Raw genomic sequence first — 16,326 nt, forward strand, 5'->3', positions numbered from 1 at the left:
TTTCTTTTGGGCTCTTAATTTTTCTGTGAGTACCACAGTGGTTCTTCCTCATTTTGTTGTACATGACTACTTCAGTAATTCCTACATCGATACATGGGGCAATATATAAGAGCTCAAGACTCATCATTGTACTGCTGCCCTCAGCTGCTCTGGCCAAAGTACAGCCTGATGAAGGCAACAACAACCCTGATCTCTGTTGTTTAGACCTTATTACAAATTGGTTCAGAGTAGTATCCAACTGCCACTAGGAAAGAGGGTGACTTTAAAAGAAGTATTGAGGATAATGTAGAAACAACTTCAATCCAGACACTGAGACACCAGTCATCTCCAGATAAACAAGAACCATTTTTTCCTGAGGCTGAACCAAGTAAGCACACTCTTTTTAGGGTAACCTTACTGCTCAAGTCAGACTGGGCAACTATATGAGAAATCTACTTGCAGGTGAGATCTGGACCAGCAGGGGGCAAAATGGGGCCAAGTATCTTTAGCAGAGAGATGCTGTGGGTGTGGAGGGGACTCTGTATCTTCTGTTGTTTTCTATCTTAACTTACATTTACGTATTGTGATTGATATGTAATGTTTCCATGCACAAACGCATTGAAGATTCTTTGTTAGACACTTCAAAGATTTATATATATCAAAATGTATATCATATATATTCATGTATTCTTGATGCAATCTTCTGTTGACGCATACACAGTTTATTTACATAGTTCAGTTCTGTTAATGCTGCAATAATCACTCATGTATAAAAGTTTCTGAAGTATCTTTAGTTTTGGTTATCTTTTCTAATATATAAGATATTGGAAAGGCAAATGTTAATTGTAGGTATTGAAAGGAGGCTGTGAATTCTAAGTTAACTGTTTTTGAAAATTTCCATCACTATTGTCATCCTTGTAACCACATCTAAATCCATTTGTCAACTGTGTCACAAGTGGGGCGACTGTCTTAGGCTGCAAACTTTTTAGTGCACAGGCTCTAATGTTACATCCATTGCCTCAACACAAGGTTCAGGAATGAGGTATGGGATGAATTTCCTCAGACAAGATTAGGACTTGGGGTTCAGCATCCTGATTCCTGACCCAGGTGTCCCCTCTTCTCCAGCATTATGCTTATCTAATGTGTATCCTGCTCATGAATATGCAAATCCTATGAGTCTACAGTGGTAAATATAGGGTTGTCTACACCACACAAAAACATAAGATCACTGTTCTCACTACAATTATTGAGCACACAGGACCTCACCATGGGATGGAGCTGTATCATCCTTTTCTTGGTAGCAACAGTTACAGGTAAGGGGCTCACAATAGCAGGCTTGAGTTCTGGACACATTCTTGGGTTACAATGACATTCACTCTGCCTTTCTCTCCATAGTTGTCCACTCTCAGGTCCAACTGCAGTAGTCTAGGGCTGAGTTGGTGAGGCCTGGGGCTTCAGTGAAGATGTCCTGCAAGGCTTCTGGCTACACCTTCACCAGCTACTGGATGGACTGGGTAAAACAGAGTCCTGGACAAGGCCTTGAGTGGATTGGAAATATTAATCCTAATAGTGGTGGTACTAACTACAATGAGAAGTTCAAGGGCAAGGCCACAATGACTGTAGACAAATCCTCCAGCACAGCCTACATGCAGCTCAGCAGCCTGACATCTGAGGACTCTGCGGTCTATTACTGTGCAAGACACAGTGTTGCAACCACATCCTGAGAGTGTCAGAAACCCTGGAGGAGTAGCAAACTGCCCTAGGACTGAGGAGACTCAGAGAAGATTTGCTTGTAGACTTGCTCAGATACAGCCATTTAGATAGTCAGTTTCTGTGTGTGTTCCTTAGAGTCCTGTAGTGCTTTTGTCCACTTGGCAAATGGACATCGATTAATCATGTGAGAGTGATTTAGAATGCTCCTAGAGTATCCCATACCTTGTCAATCACCTTCCTCTCCAGTGACCATCTCTGTTGACATATTTCTTTTTTAATAAAACAATAAAAAAGAAACTGTGGTTAGGCATGATAAAATATGCATGGATTTTTAGAAACAGCAGAACTTCCACTGGATTTGCTAGGTATAAATTATAATATGACTTTGACCTGTAAAAGCCCACCAACTTGTGGGTAAACAAAAAAGTACTTTCATCACTGTCTTATGTGACTTCTTTTGATTACTCTGCTTGTATAGTCCCATAGAAGTTCCAGGCTTTCAGAATATAACAGGTTCATAATTGAGAGTTCATCCTGGTAGATTTTTCCTTTGATGAGTATGAATTTTCATTCCCTATACTTTTTGATAACTTTTGGTTGATAGTTGTTTTTAGTTGATATTAGACAGGTTGCTAGAGCTTGTTTCTTGCTACCATTTTATTGGAAATAGTTTTCATCCTTTTACTCTCTTATGATCTTTTAGAGCAGACCTCATCTGAGACTGGCAGGCTGAGTTGTCAGAGTTGGCGAGGCAGGATGACCTGCCCTTCATTCAGGTTTAGGTAGATGTTTGTTTATATTTTAAATTTTGTGTGATATTCAAATTTGAAGTAACACTTAATAATTCTGTCAATTTCCTCAATGTTTGTTGTCATATCTACCTTGTCATTTCTGATGTTGTCATTTGGATACTGTATGCTTGTCTTTTCATTAACTTGGCTTAGGGTTTGTCTGTCTTGTTGATTTTCTCACAGAACCAGCTTGTGATTTGCTTGATTCTTTTATTGTTCCTTTTTTTTGATTGATTTCTGTCCTGTATTTGATTATTTTGTGCTGTCTGCTTCTCTTGAGTGTGCTTGCTTTTTTTTAATATCTAATTTTTATTAGGTATTTTCTTCATTTATATTTCAAATGCTATCCCAAAAGTCTCCCATACCCCCCCCCTACTCCCCTACTCACCCACTCCCACTTCTTGTCCCTGGCTTTCCCCTATACTGAGGCATATAAAGTTTACAAGACCACGGGGCCTCTCTTCCCAATGATGGTTGACTAGGCCATCTCCTGCTAAATATGTGAGCTTGCTTTTTATTTCCCCCAAATCTTTAAGGTGTATATTTAGGTTTCTAGTATAAGGTCTCTCCAATTTCCTTCTTTAAAAAAATATTTTACTTATTCATATTCCAAATATTGGCCTCATGCTGATTCCTCTATCCAAGAGGTCTTCACCTCATACTCTCTTCCTTTTGCCTCAAAGAGGGAGCTCCCTCCCACCTTCTCACTCCTCCTGCTCCCTGCTTTGCTAGGTCATCACATCAATGCAGAATTAAGTTCATCCACTACCATTGGTTCCAGACTAGGCAGTCCTTTACTACATATGTGCCAGGTGCTTCAGTCTAGCTCATATGTGTTCTTTGGTTGGTGGCATAGTCTTTGAGAGTTTGTTCAGTTCTGTGATTCTCATTGCAGATCTCTAAGATTCTGAGTTTTCACCTGGTTAGTTGCTTTGATTTTTCTCTAAGCAGGTTTTTTTTTTTTGCATCAACTATTCATCCTTATTGTTAGTTCAGGCATATTTCAGCCCTAAGTTCAAAAATGTTTCAGCTTCTAAGGGTCAGCCAGATCCTGATATGGTTCCACATTTTAGTTTGTAATATCAACACTCTCACTCCTCTGTACCATTATTATGTAAGTCTTTTTACTTTGCTTATTTAACCATGTAAAGTCAATGATTTATCATCTGTATACAGTTGCTCTATGTGTAGCTTAAGGAAGACAGAAAAAAAAGCCTGTTATCTCCATTTTAGAAATGGGTACTGTTAGAGCTGGATCCCACTGCCACCAAGAAGGAACATGGTTTTGACAGGGATATTATATTAATACTTGCACAACTTAAAAATCTCTGGTGCATAAATCATTATTCCCAGGTAAGTTAGAGTCATTTCTACCTTCAGCTGAACTCTGTAAACAAAGGTGTGACATGAATAAGTAAAAAGAGGAGATAGAACCTGTAGAGACCATCTAGAGTAGAGAAGCATAACCCTCAGTTGAGCAATGGGACCACAAACTCATCTCAAAAATTTTAACCCAGAATTTCTCCTGTCCAGGAAATATAGGGACAAAGAATCAAGCAGAGATTGAAGGAAAGGCCACCCAGAGACTTCCCTACCTGGGGATCCATCCCATATCAAGTCACCAAACCCAGACACTAGTGCTGATGCCAATAAGTGCTTGCTGACAGAAGCCTGATATAGCTGTCTCCTAAGAGGTTCTGCCAGTACCTGACCAATATAGACAGATTTTTTCAGCCAACCAACAGAGTGAGCACAGAACTGGGATACCAGTGGAGGAGTTAGGGAAAGAAATGAAGGAGCTGAAGACTTTCGCAATCCTATAGAAAGAACAACAATATCAACCAATCAGACCCCACAGCGCTCCCAAGGACTAAACCATCAACCAAAGAGTACACATGGAAAATCCCATGGCTCCACCTGCATTTGTAGCAGAGGATGGCCTTGCCTGGTATTAATGGAGGAGAGTCCCTTGGTCCTGTGAAGGCTCAATACCCCAGTGTAGGGCAATGCCAGAACAGGGAGGTAGAGTGGGTGAGTGGGTGAGGGAGCACCCTTATAGAAGCAGGGAGAGGGGAGAAAGGCTAGGGGGTTTCTAGAGGGAAAACTGGGAAAGAGGATGCTGGGCATCAATCCTCCACAGGACTGAGGACCTTCCCTCCCATTGATGCCAGATAAGGCCTCCTCTGCTACATATGTTCACACAACCAGCAGAGCTGTTAGTACTGCTAACAGGCCCTGAGCATAGAACTTCTTACTTTGTGTTGGCCTTCTATTGCTGGACATATTTCCAACCTTAAGTGTGGTTAATAGACCCAATGTTGCTCCATTAGAGAAATCTGATTTCTCCTTGCAAGTCAGTGTCAATTTCAAAAACTTCTTGGTCATGGTTAAAACCTGTGGCCATGACTTTCACTTAGCACTGGGACTCCATGGAGATTATATGCATAATTTGTGTATCTTGTCACAGTTTCTGTAGGTTCGTATGTGTGTGAGTCTTGTTATGTATGAAAGACAGTTTCTTTGTAGCTAGGTCCTCTGGCTCTTTTAATCTATTGGATGATTAAATTCCTATTCAGAAATGAGTGTGTAATTGTGTAGTTATTGTGTGAAACTTAGAGCAACTGCAATACCTCATACTTTTTTGGCACCTATGAGGACTCTGTGACCATTAACTTATAGTATCTTATCTTGTGACTGGCACTGAGATGTTCATTTAATAACTCATGTTTTCTGGCAGCTTTACTGTCTACCCATGTAGGTACCTCTGTTCAAATATACCTAAGTCAAAATAGAACACACTGCTCACCCATCTACTTTCTACTTGTCTTTCTGCAAGCATGTATATCTGATAACCACAGAGCATAACCCGGCACAGACCTCTGAGGCAATTTGAGTCACTTAACTGCAAGTATTACCTACATATTACAAGTTATTCATAGATTTTCCTTAAATGTATTAATTTTGATAAAGCCACTCTATCAGCATATCCATAAATGCTATGATAATCTAAACATTAAATTACTCTTTCAACACATAAATATTCCTAAATGTATTCTAGGCAGCTATGAACTGTTCATTATTTCTCATACAGTTCATCAAAGAAATAAAATTATAATATTTATCTCTTTTTACTCCATACTGTACTTTGTTTTACTCCCAGGATCCCTGGTTTGTATGTATATATGCTACATACATTTTATATCCTCTATAGTTTTGTTTTTAGTTGCATTGAATGATCCTAGATTTCATCTTACCTTTCTTATAACACTTAACTTTGATTTATCCTACACCCTTATCTTATTCTACTTTACCAGCACCATTTCATGTTTGAACCATTCTGCCTCATCTCTATGCATTCTCTGCATTCATTTTATCTGTATTTCATTACATCATTTCCTTTAATTCCTGGAACCCTAGTGGCCCATTTCTACTATCACAGCTTCTTCCTTCCTTCCTTCCTTCCTTCCTTCCTTCCTTCCTTCCTTCCTTCCTTCCTTCCTTCCTTCCTTTCTTCCTTCCTTCCTGTCTTTCTTTTCTTTTCTTTTCTTTTCTTTTCTTTTCTTTTCTTTTCTTTTCTTTTCTTTTCTTTTCTTTCTTTCTTTCTTTCTTTCTCTCTTTCTTTTTTCTTTCTCTCTCTTTCTTTCCTCCTCCTCCTTTCTTTCCTCCTCCTCCTTTTCTTCCTCCAACTCCTGCTCCTCCTGCTCCTCCTCCTCCTCCTCCTCCTCCTTCTTCTTCTTCTTCTTCTTCTTCTTCTTCTTCTTCTTCTTCTTCTTCTTCTTCTTCTTCTTCTTCTTCTTCTTCTGCTTCTTCTTCTTCTTCTTCTTCTTCTTCTTCTTCTTCTTCTTCTTCTTCTTCTTCTTCTTCTTCTTCTTCTTCTTCTTCTTCTGTTTGTTCTTCTTCTTTCTTCCTCTTCCTCTTCTGCCCTCCTTTTTTGTTAAAGTTTTCCCCTTCTATTGAATACAGATTCTTTTGTCATACAATATATCCTTATTAGAGTTTCATTTTTTCCTGCTCCTAAGAATTCCTCTCCACCTCTCCCCACACCTCTGGATATACTAACTTTCTATCTCCCTGTATAAAAGAGCAGAAGTCTAAGACATAACAACAAAGCAACAAAGCATGACAAACTAAAATATGGTAAAATAAAACAATACCTATTGTGTTAAAGTTGGACATGGCAAACAAAGAAGAGGATAAATTACCCACGAGCAGGCAGAAGTGGCAGCAAACCACTAAATTTTACAATAATTATCAGGAGCCACATAAAAATACTAAGCATATATATACATATATATGTGTATATGTATATATATATATACATACATAATCTCACCTTCTACAAATTCAACATGCAATAAAATACTCAAATAAGCAATGTATATGAAAGAAAACATGGAGAATTTTTTCTTATGGACTTAGGTGACCCCATTCAACATATCTTCTTCTAGGCCCATTTGATACTTTAAGATTTTGTATTTCATGTTTTAGTATGAGTAGTGTTCCATTGTCTATACATCCCACAATGTCAATATCCATTTTTCTTTTGTTACAGGTCTAGGTGGATTCCATTTCCCAATGCTGCGAATGGAGCAGCAATAAACATGGATGTGTTAGTGTCTCTGTAATAATATATAGAACATTTGAGGGCATGCCTTTGTGAGATATATCTGGGATAAACACGATTTTGTTTATTATTATTAGTGACATTTTCAGACTTATTTCCAAAGTCACTACATTAGTTTACACTCATATCAAAAACAAGAAAGACTTAAAATTTTGCAGTATACACGTGCTTATTTGTTATCACTTATATTCTTGCTTATTCTCCTCACACTGTGGTCAAATTGGAACATTAAATTTTAGTGGGTTTTTTTTGTTGATATTTTTATTTGTTCACTTCATATTCCCCAGTCCCCTTTCACACCTTCTCTCCCTTATCCTCTTCTCCTCTGAGTGGGTGAAGCCCTCTCCTTCCTAGGTATCCCCCTACCTTGCACATCAAGAGTATTCAGTACTAGAAACATTCTTTCCCAATGCAGCCAGACAAGGCAGACAAGTTCAGAGAACAGGATCCACAAGAAGGCAACAGCTTTACAGACCACCCCCACTCTGGTTTTGGGAGAGTCCCAGGAAGACTGAGCTGCACATCTGCTTCATAAGTTCAGGGGTCCTAGTTCTAGTCCATGTATGTGATTTTCTTGGTGATTTAGTCTCTGAGATCCCCCAAGCATCTGTGTTACTTAGCTCTCTTGATGTTCCTTGGGAGTTTCTATCTCTTCCAGATCCCTCAATTCTTCTCCAAACTACTCCACAAGACTCCCATAGTTCCATCCAATGTTTGGCTATGCGTCTCTCTGCATCTGTTTCAGACAGTTGCTGGGCGGAGCCTCTCAGAGGATAACTATGAGAAACACCTATCTGAAAGCACAAAAAGGGAACCATTAATAATGTCAGGGATTGGTGCTTGCCCATGGACTAGCCTCTAGTTTGGCCAGTATGTTGGTCATTTTCACTATCTTTGTCCCTGCATTTCTTGTAGACAGGAAAAGTTTTGGGTTGAAAGTTTTCTGGGTGGGTTGGAATCCCTATTGCTCCACTAGGGGTGTTTCTGGATACAGTAGTTACCTCTTCAGATTACATATCCCCAAAGTACTGTGTCACAGCTAAGGTCACTCCCATACAGAGGGACATCCAATCTCCTGCCACCTCTTTGCCCATGTTCATTGAATCTGATGCTCCTGAATCATACAGAACTGTAGGACAGGAACCATACAGAACAAAGATATCCATCAGAGGCCTATCATACTAGGCCCATTGAGGTTCATCTTCCTCTCAATAGTGACTACAAGAAGATCCAGGACAAATGCCATCTATGTTGCTAAAGACACTTCAAGGAGCATCAACAAATCGAGGGCAACCTGACACTTCCAACGCATAGTTAACCAACTACAGCATGCCCTGGATAGCCTAACACAATCAAGATACAAGAAAATGACCTTAAACCCAATCTTATAAAAATGATGGAGGTCTTTAAATAGGAGATGAATAAATCCATTAAGAAATACAGGAAAATACAAATAAACAGGTGAAGGTAATAATTAAAATGTGTAAGATTTAAAAATGGAATTAGAAACAATAGATTAAACACAAACTGATGGAATCTTGTAGATGGAAAGCCTAGAGAGCGGGAGCACTGGATGCAAGGATGATATTTCATAGTTCCATACCTTTGTTTGCAAAATTCATTATACCCTTGCTTTTAATAGCTGAAGTGGAGAGATGGTTCAGCAGTTAAGAGCATTGACTACTCATTCAAAGTCCCTGAGTTCAAATCCCAGCAACCATGTTGGCTCATAACCATCTGCAATGAGATCTAATGCACTTTTCTGGTGTGTCTGAAGACAGCTACAGTGTACTTAGATATAATAATAAATAAAACTTGAAAATAAAAAAAAATCTTATTTACCAGGTATGACTTAGGATTCCATTGTGTATGAACCACATTTTCTATATCCATTCTCTGAATGAGGGGTGACTAAGTTTTTTCCAGACACTGGCTATTACAAAAGGAGCTGCAATAAACTATTTATTACTATTAATAAATAGTAGAATACACATCCTAGTATATGATGGAGATATGTGGGGTATATGTCCATGAGTGTTATAGCTGGGTAGAAAGAACTATTCCTGATTTTCTTAGAAATCCCAAGACTGATTTCCAGAGTGGTTGTACAAGTTTTCACTCCTGCCAGCAACTAAAGACTGTTTTCCTTGCCAGAATGTGATGTATCTTGTGTTTTTGATCTTCAACAGTGTTATACTATTAGCTAAGGACTGTGGTACAGGGCATAGAGACACCAAACTTCAACTGACCCAGAGAACAATGTCATGCAGTTTAGAAAAACTTCAAAGACATCAGTTATGTTATACTGTGCCTAACCATGCAGTCTACAATCTCAGCCTTCAGGTAAGATGTACCGATTAGTGAAAAACTGTTATGCAGTGACCAGCTGTTTTCTGATTAGACTTGTGGTCTATTGCATAGGAACAACTTCCTCCAATTAAACATGGTCAAAATCCCATGGCTCAGGACGAGAGAGATAGCTAGTGGTATTGGTGAATTGAAGATGTCCAACAGCCTTATAAATGTTCATATAATAGATTAGTGCTGTTCTCAGCCTAGATAAAGAAGCTCCTGTGTGCAATGTGTAATGATTGATGCAGACATTCATGAGTACTCAAAGTGATGAAAAGTATTAGAGTCCTCAGCCATATTTTCCAATATACTAACTAAATTAATGAAGATATGCAGTCATTAGATGAATATTTCATTAGTATCTCTTAGATATTGCATGTTACATACAATTTTGTATATTATTACATTATAGTGTATAAACAATAGTGTTCAGCATAATAAATAAATATAGGGCAATCAAGAAATGAAAGATTAAAAATTATAGAAATATGCACAGTGTTTTATATTCATGTACATGAAAATTCGAACCATATGTAAAGGTTGCTATTCTATTTTCAGAATGTGTTTCTTATTCTTTGAAAATTTTATTAGTGTAGGAAATATTTCATGATCATGTGTACCCCACTATGTCCTTCTGTTTTCTACTGGCATCTTCCAGTATACCTCTTTCCCAACTTCCTGACCATGTTTTTAAATTACCTAACAGTATAGGAAGTCCAATCATTGCTATGTACATAAACATATGTTTGACATTAACTAGTACATAAGGAACATCTAGAACCTGTCCAAAGACAAGGAATTATATGTTGCTCATCAGTTCTCAAATGACAATATACCAAAAGCTTGGTGATTTACCTCAATAGTCCCTCACCATTGTGTTGTAGTATTTTAAAAATATAGATACACTTTGTTCAGTAATGAAAGCAGAAGTCATAGGCTCCAAGGTGGATGTATTACCCTTAGTGTCACATTTATGTAATCCAACACTAACATTCTACTATGTGGATCCAAGCCATCACTTAGCTATCTCAAATACTCTCATACTTTAACTTTGATTGGCTTGATTTATTCAGATTTTGTGGTGGTAAGTGTATCTGCTAAGAGTTCATGTGTGGAATGGTCATGTCACTTTCTGAGATAGCATTTCATGTCCATTGATCCCACATTCTGTATCTTATGTTCTTTCCAATNTCTCATTTGTGGGGAGGTTGATAAAGAGGACTAAACTGTGACTGAGTGCTCTTTAAATAATTCTCAAAACTTTGACCAGTAAGGAATGTCTGAATCTATCATTGCACACTGCACAAAGAAGCTTTTATCTTTAAGGCTATAGGTCTCCACTAATACACTTATCTACAATTGCATTGATTTTACCGCATGTGATGAAACTTTCTTATTCTCTCAAATAGAATATTTCTGTTGTGATATAATATATCATATTATATATAATCACACTTTCATTATACAATCACCTGCAGACAGCTATGCATTTTTCTATATTTTAGTTATTATAGATAGTCCTGCAACAATGTTTGATTTGCTAGTAATTCATTTTAGTAAGTTGTTTTTGTATCCAGACTGTCTATAAAGGCAAATATTCATTGCATGTATATAAAAGAGGCTTCAAACTCCCATATCTTTGTAAGTTTTGAAATTTCCAGTTACTAAAAGTATCACAACCACTTTCTACAAATTCATCTGATAGCATTGTCCCAAAGGGGAACAATAGTCTGAGGTCAGAAATCCTTTGAGAGCTTAGGTCCTGATGTTACATGCACACATCTGCAGAGGGCTCAGGGAAAGAGCAAGGGATGCATTTCTTCAGAAATGATTAGGACATGGATCTTAGCATGCTGCCATCTGACCAAAATGTTCTCTTTCTCCTTCTATTCTTCCTGGACTAGATTCTTATCTAGCAAGTTCACTGCTCATAAATATGCAAATTACACAAATTTATGGTTGTTTCATAAAGAGATATCCACACCCAACCAATGTATAATCAGTTTCCTCGCCACAGTTACTGAACACTCTGACCTTCACCATGGAATGGAGCTGTATTCTCTTTCTATGGGCAGCATCTACCGGTATGTGGCTCCCCAGTTTCTTCTGTGAAATAAAGAAAGAGCCTTAGATGACAATGCTATCCGTTCTGCCTTTCTCTCCACAGGTATCTATTCCAAGATCCAGCTTCAGCAGTCTGAATCTGAGGTGAGAAGGCCTGGTGCCTCATTGAAGATATCCTACAAGGCCTCTGACTACACATTCACTAACTACTATATGCACCGGTTGAAGCAGAGTCATGGAGACAGCCAGGAGTCGATTGGATATATTTATCCTGTAAATGTACTAGCTATGGCCAGAAGTTCAAAGGCAAGGCCACATTGACTGTAGACAATTCAGCCAGCACAGCCTACATGCAGCTCAGCAGCCTGACATCTGAAGCCTCTGCTGACGATTACTGTTCTAGACAAGTGCAGTGTTTCAACCACATCATGAGTGTGTCATAAACTCCCAAGGAGTAGGACGCTAAAATGACAGAGAAGATTAGCCTGGAGACTATTGCTCAGAAATATTCACCCTGAGTGTCCCTTTATCTGTTCCTGTTCACTGTACTATATGGTCTTTGTCAAAATTTGAAAATTATAACCAAATAAAATGATGTTAATTAGGTTTACCCCCAATAACACAATGTCTATTGACAATCTCTTGAGCAGTGACCATCTCTGTTGGAATGTTTCCTCTTTAGTAAAACAATAAAAATATAATATTGTTAAAATGCACAATGATCAAATATGTTGGGGTTCTAAGACACTTGATCTTTGATTGAGTAGGCTTGGATAAATTATAATATCATTAACATCATATAAATAAGTTCTGATGGAATAAATACTTCTCTTATAATGTTACGCTTTAAGTGAACTGAATGCTTGTTTTCAATACATCTTCCTTAAGAGCCAGCTATATCACTCCTGAACATTTACCCAAATGATCCTCCATCATCCCTAAAGGACACTTTCTCATCTATGTTCATAACACATACATTCATAAGAGACAGAAAGTGGGCACAACCTAGATTCCTTTCAATGGAAGAACAGATACTAAAAATGTGGTTTATCTCTACAATGAAATACTACTCAGACATTAAAAAAAGAACATCATGAATTTTAGAGGCACATAGACAGAACTTGAAAATAATTGCTTTGTAAGTTAACCCAGATTCCAAAGGAAATGTGTTGTATATACTCACTTATCAGTGGATATTAGCCATCAATTATATTGTAATCTGTAATCAAAGGATCGAAAGAAGCCAAATCACAAGGAACACCCAAGGGAGCATTGTTGAATCATACTCAGATGGGTAAAAAAATGATATTGGAGTTGGATGGAAGGAGGGAAGCAGAGGAGGAGGGGAAGGGAAGCAGAGTTGGGGGAAGATCATATGTAGCAGGCAGTGGAGAGANAAGAGAGATCAATGAAGTGGGCAATCTCAATGATGTGCTAGAAACCCAGAATATGGAGAGCGCCCAGAGCACCTATGTGGGTGACTCTAGATGAGAATTCCTAGCAGTGGGGATATAGATCCTGAAGTGGCCATTTCCTGTCTTGATGGAACTCACCACTGACCCTGATTTGATGGCTAAGGAACTAATACAATATAGACCATGAACTTAGAAGTTCAATCATAAATTCAAATCATAAATTGAATAAGAAGTTACAAAAAGATGTTTATGTGCATATCCTTTACTAGTATTTATCTGAGTAAACATTCATTACCACTTCCTAGCTCTACAGGTTGTTTGAGAGTTAAGGACCATACATAAGTTATCATTAAATTTTGTATAGATGAGCCCAATCATTATTTTATCTTCTGTTCTTTCACCTAAAAAAAATGTTAGTTCCTTTTTTAATGGTTTTATAACCTGTTGGAATGTAAATTGTAAATATCTGATTCTTATCTCAAAAGAAATTAACTAATGACATTTTAAGTGTGGCAGATTTCTCATTGCAATTTTTACACCAGAAAGGATTGAATAGCAGTTCTATTAGAAAATATCTTAATAATTGCTTATATTATCATAGGAATTCTGATAGGATCATCATTAAAAATTAAGAAATCATCTCTTTGTCTATACAGCCTNATGTTGAGACAGCACATCTTCATTTTTCTTCTGAAATCTCCTGAAAAGTGTGTGCAAATAACAAGTGATTACATAAATATTCAATAATTACGAGAAAACCTAGTAATAGCAGTAATCATTCCTCAAATATAATCTCCTTGGCCTTGCCTAAAGAAGCAAGGCAATCATGCTTTACAGTCTCTGGGCCAATCATATGAGGAAAATCACATGCTAGTTTTTAACTTCTCCCAGATGGCTCTTGGCAATGCAGGTATAAACAGATAGTTAGATGAGGCCATTACTTCAGGAAACTTCTTAGGGTATCTGCCCCCGAGCTAACTCAAACAATATAATTGTTGTAGGGCAAACAAAGACAATTGCCAATCAGGATGGCCAGAGAATAGATTACAGATTCAAAGTATCATTTTATTATAGGCTGAGAGTTCTTTGAAAATGTACTTTTAAAATAGGGGTTCTTGCATGGTTCACCCTTGGAAGAATAGATCTCAGTAAATAAGATAAAGTAAAATAAAATTTTCCTACTTAACAGTGTAGATGATGAAACAAATAGTGAAAGAAATTCAGTATTAGTATTTGCTATTCATAAAAATACTGGCTCAGATATTTTTGTTTGTCTGGAGTGCTTTCAAACAACAAAAATTGGCAGCCCCAATGCAGGCTGCCTTATAACAAATGTGTTAGATTTGGAGGAGCCACTTTGAGTTATAGGACTAATAACATTAAGAACAATCTGTTCTGTTTGCATTTTCTAGTTGTGATTTAAATTTTATCCTTAGATTTGTAACAACAAATCATACATATATTCTGTACCACTTGGATAATCAGGGTTCATCAGTCTGTCNTTGTTCTATGAAGCTTGTATGAATAAAGAAGCTAATTTTAATATGTCCACACAGCAGCAATGGGCTCATTATTATTCTAAGTCATAGAAGTGGCCTGATTCCTAGCAAGTCAGATGATAGATTCCCCTGACCATAGTGCTTGGCTCCTTCCCTCACATCCCTGACTCCTATTGCCTCTGCTGGCCACCCTTTTCTCATCCCCATGCTGGGAAAGCCTCCATTTGTGGATAGTCTTAGGGCAAATTATATTTGAGGTTGATTCCTTTCTCCTGTGAGGGGTGTGAACAAGGAATGAGTTCAGCACTCAGGTGATTTAATGTAAATGATCTTCCCACCTTAATTTGCAAAATAAAGGAGAGCTGATGATTGGGCAGATAAAGTGAAGGTGGAGTGGAAAATGAGAGAAAGTCTTTCANTCCAGTTTTACCCATGCTTGATTGGGGTTTTCTTGGCATACTCTATCATATTTGTGGCAGAAGGTGGAGGAAGGCTGTCTACTTCAAAAAAGAGAATGAGTAAGAATCAGAGGCCCCGTGTTCTTTCATGGGCAGGGCCCTCCAATTGCTATAACATCCTTCCACTCACTAGGCCCTATATCCTAAAACCTTCCCACCACCTGTAGCACTCACAGGTTGGCAACAAAGCCTTTACCATAGAGGGCCAATGAGGGATATGAATAAGCTAAACCATCAGATTTGAAATATTTTCTAGGATGTTTACTGTCTTTTTTAACATGAATGTTTTGTCCTATTTTGCCTAATCTCCAGTTACTATATTTTCTGAGGCTCTGTTATTGCTAGACTTTAAGGCCTTTCAGAAATTTAGCCTCTGATTGGAGAAGGATTTTTTGGATGTTTATTTATTCATCCATAATTGAAAAGCTTTCCTTACACTACAATATTAGCATAGAGTTCCAAGATATGCTTAGTTGGGTGATACTGATTTAATTTTTTTTTTCTTTCCAGTGGTGGTGGTGGCTCTGTCAGCATAGACAAGGGCAACTGTTTAATCCCACCACATAGGAGACAGAGGCAGGTAGATCTGAGTTTGAGGCCATCCTGGTCTCGGTGAGTTCCATGACAGAAAGAGCCACAGAGAAAACATGTCTTGAAAAGAACAAGCAAAGAAAAAAAAATAGTATTAAACCATTTCTCCCTTCCCCTTCCTCCTTCCAAACCATCTCATATATCTCATTGCTATTATGATTTGTGTTGGTGATATAGATCAGAGTTCACAGCTGGGTAAGACCATCATTACCTTTATCCCATAGCAGTATGCATACTACTGAATGGCATTATAAGACCCAGCCATTACAACATAATTTTCTAGCACAGACAGGAGGTCATGTAGCCTGAGCTGGCCTCCAACTTGCTTAGCAGTGATGATCAGCACAGATCTTGGGTGCTTCTCAAATGCTAGAATTACAGATGTGTGCAATTATACCCAACTATCATCTTAATTTTAATGCAAATTTTAATGCCTTGGGTTGTAAACATTGTTCCATGTGGGACTGGAAATTTTTACTGGATCATTTTCTGGATCACCAGTTTTTCCTACATCATATGTTAACAAATTTACCTTTGAAATATCACAGTGATATCCAACTGTTCGTTTATTGGAACAGTATTGTAGCCTTCTAAGATTTGAGTAGTCCTTTCCCAGCCTTGAAAAGTTTGAACAGTATCTTCTTTCTGAGCCAATCGGAGGCCACTAAGGGCTCCAGAGTTCTCCCCATACCTCAGAACCTAGGGATCACCTCAGGATAATGGGTGAATGGAAGGCAACATCAGCTTCAAAGAATTGCAAAGGGTCTTTTGACAGCAGGAACAGGGATAGAAGAACCCCACCAGACCAGAGACTGGGGTCCGTTCCAGTTGGGGCCACCT

General features: G+C 38.0%; 2 pseudogenes across 1 annotated transcript; both read left to right on the top strand.

Moving 5' to 3' along the window:
• The first annotated feature begins 1,246 nt into the window (after window positions 1–1,246).
• Window positions 1,247–1,703, top strand: LOC110288911 (annotated as a pseudogene). The gene is made up of 2 exons (XR_002377311.1): window positions 1,247–1,292; window positions 1,375–1,703. The product of XR_002377311.1 is annotated as an Ig heavy chain V region 3-like (transcript).
• A 9,797-nt stretch (window positions 1,704–11,500) lies between these two features.
• LOC110288912 lies at window positions 11,501–11,966 on the top strand (annotated as a pseudogene).
• Window positions 11,967–16,326: the final 4,360 nt, after the last annotated feature.

Source organism: Mus caroli, unplaced genomic scaffold, assembly GCF_900094665.2.
Source record: "Mus caroli unplaced genomic scaffold, CAROLI_EIJ_v1.1 scaffold_17983_1, whole genome shotgun sequence".
Taxonomy (NCBI): Eukaryota; Metazoa; Chordata; class Mammalia; order Rodentia; family Muridae; genus Mus; species Mus caroli.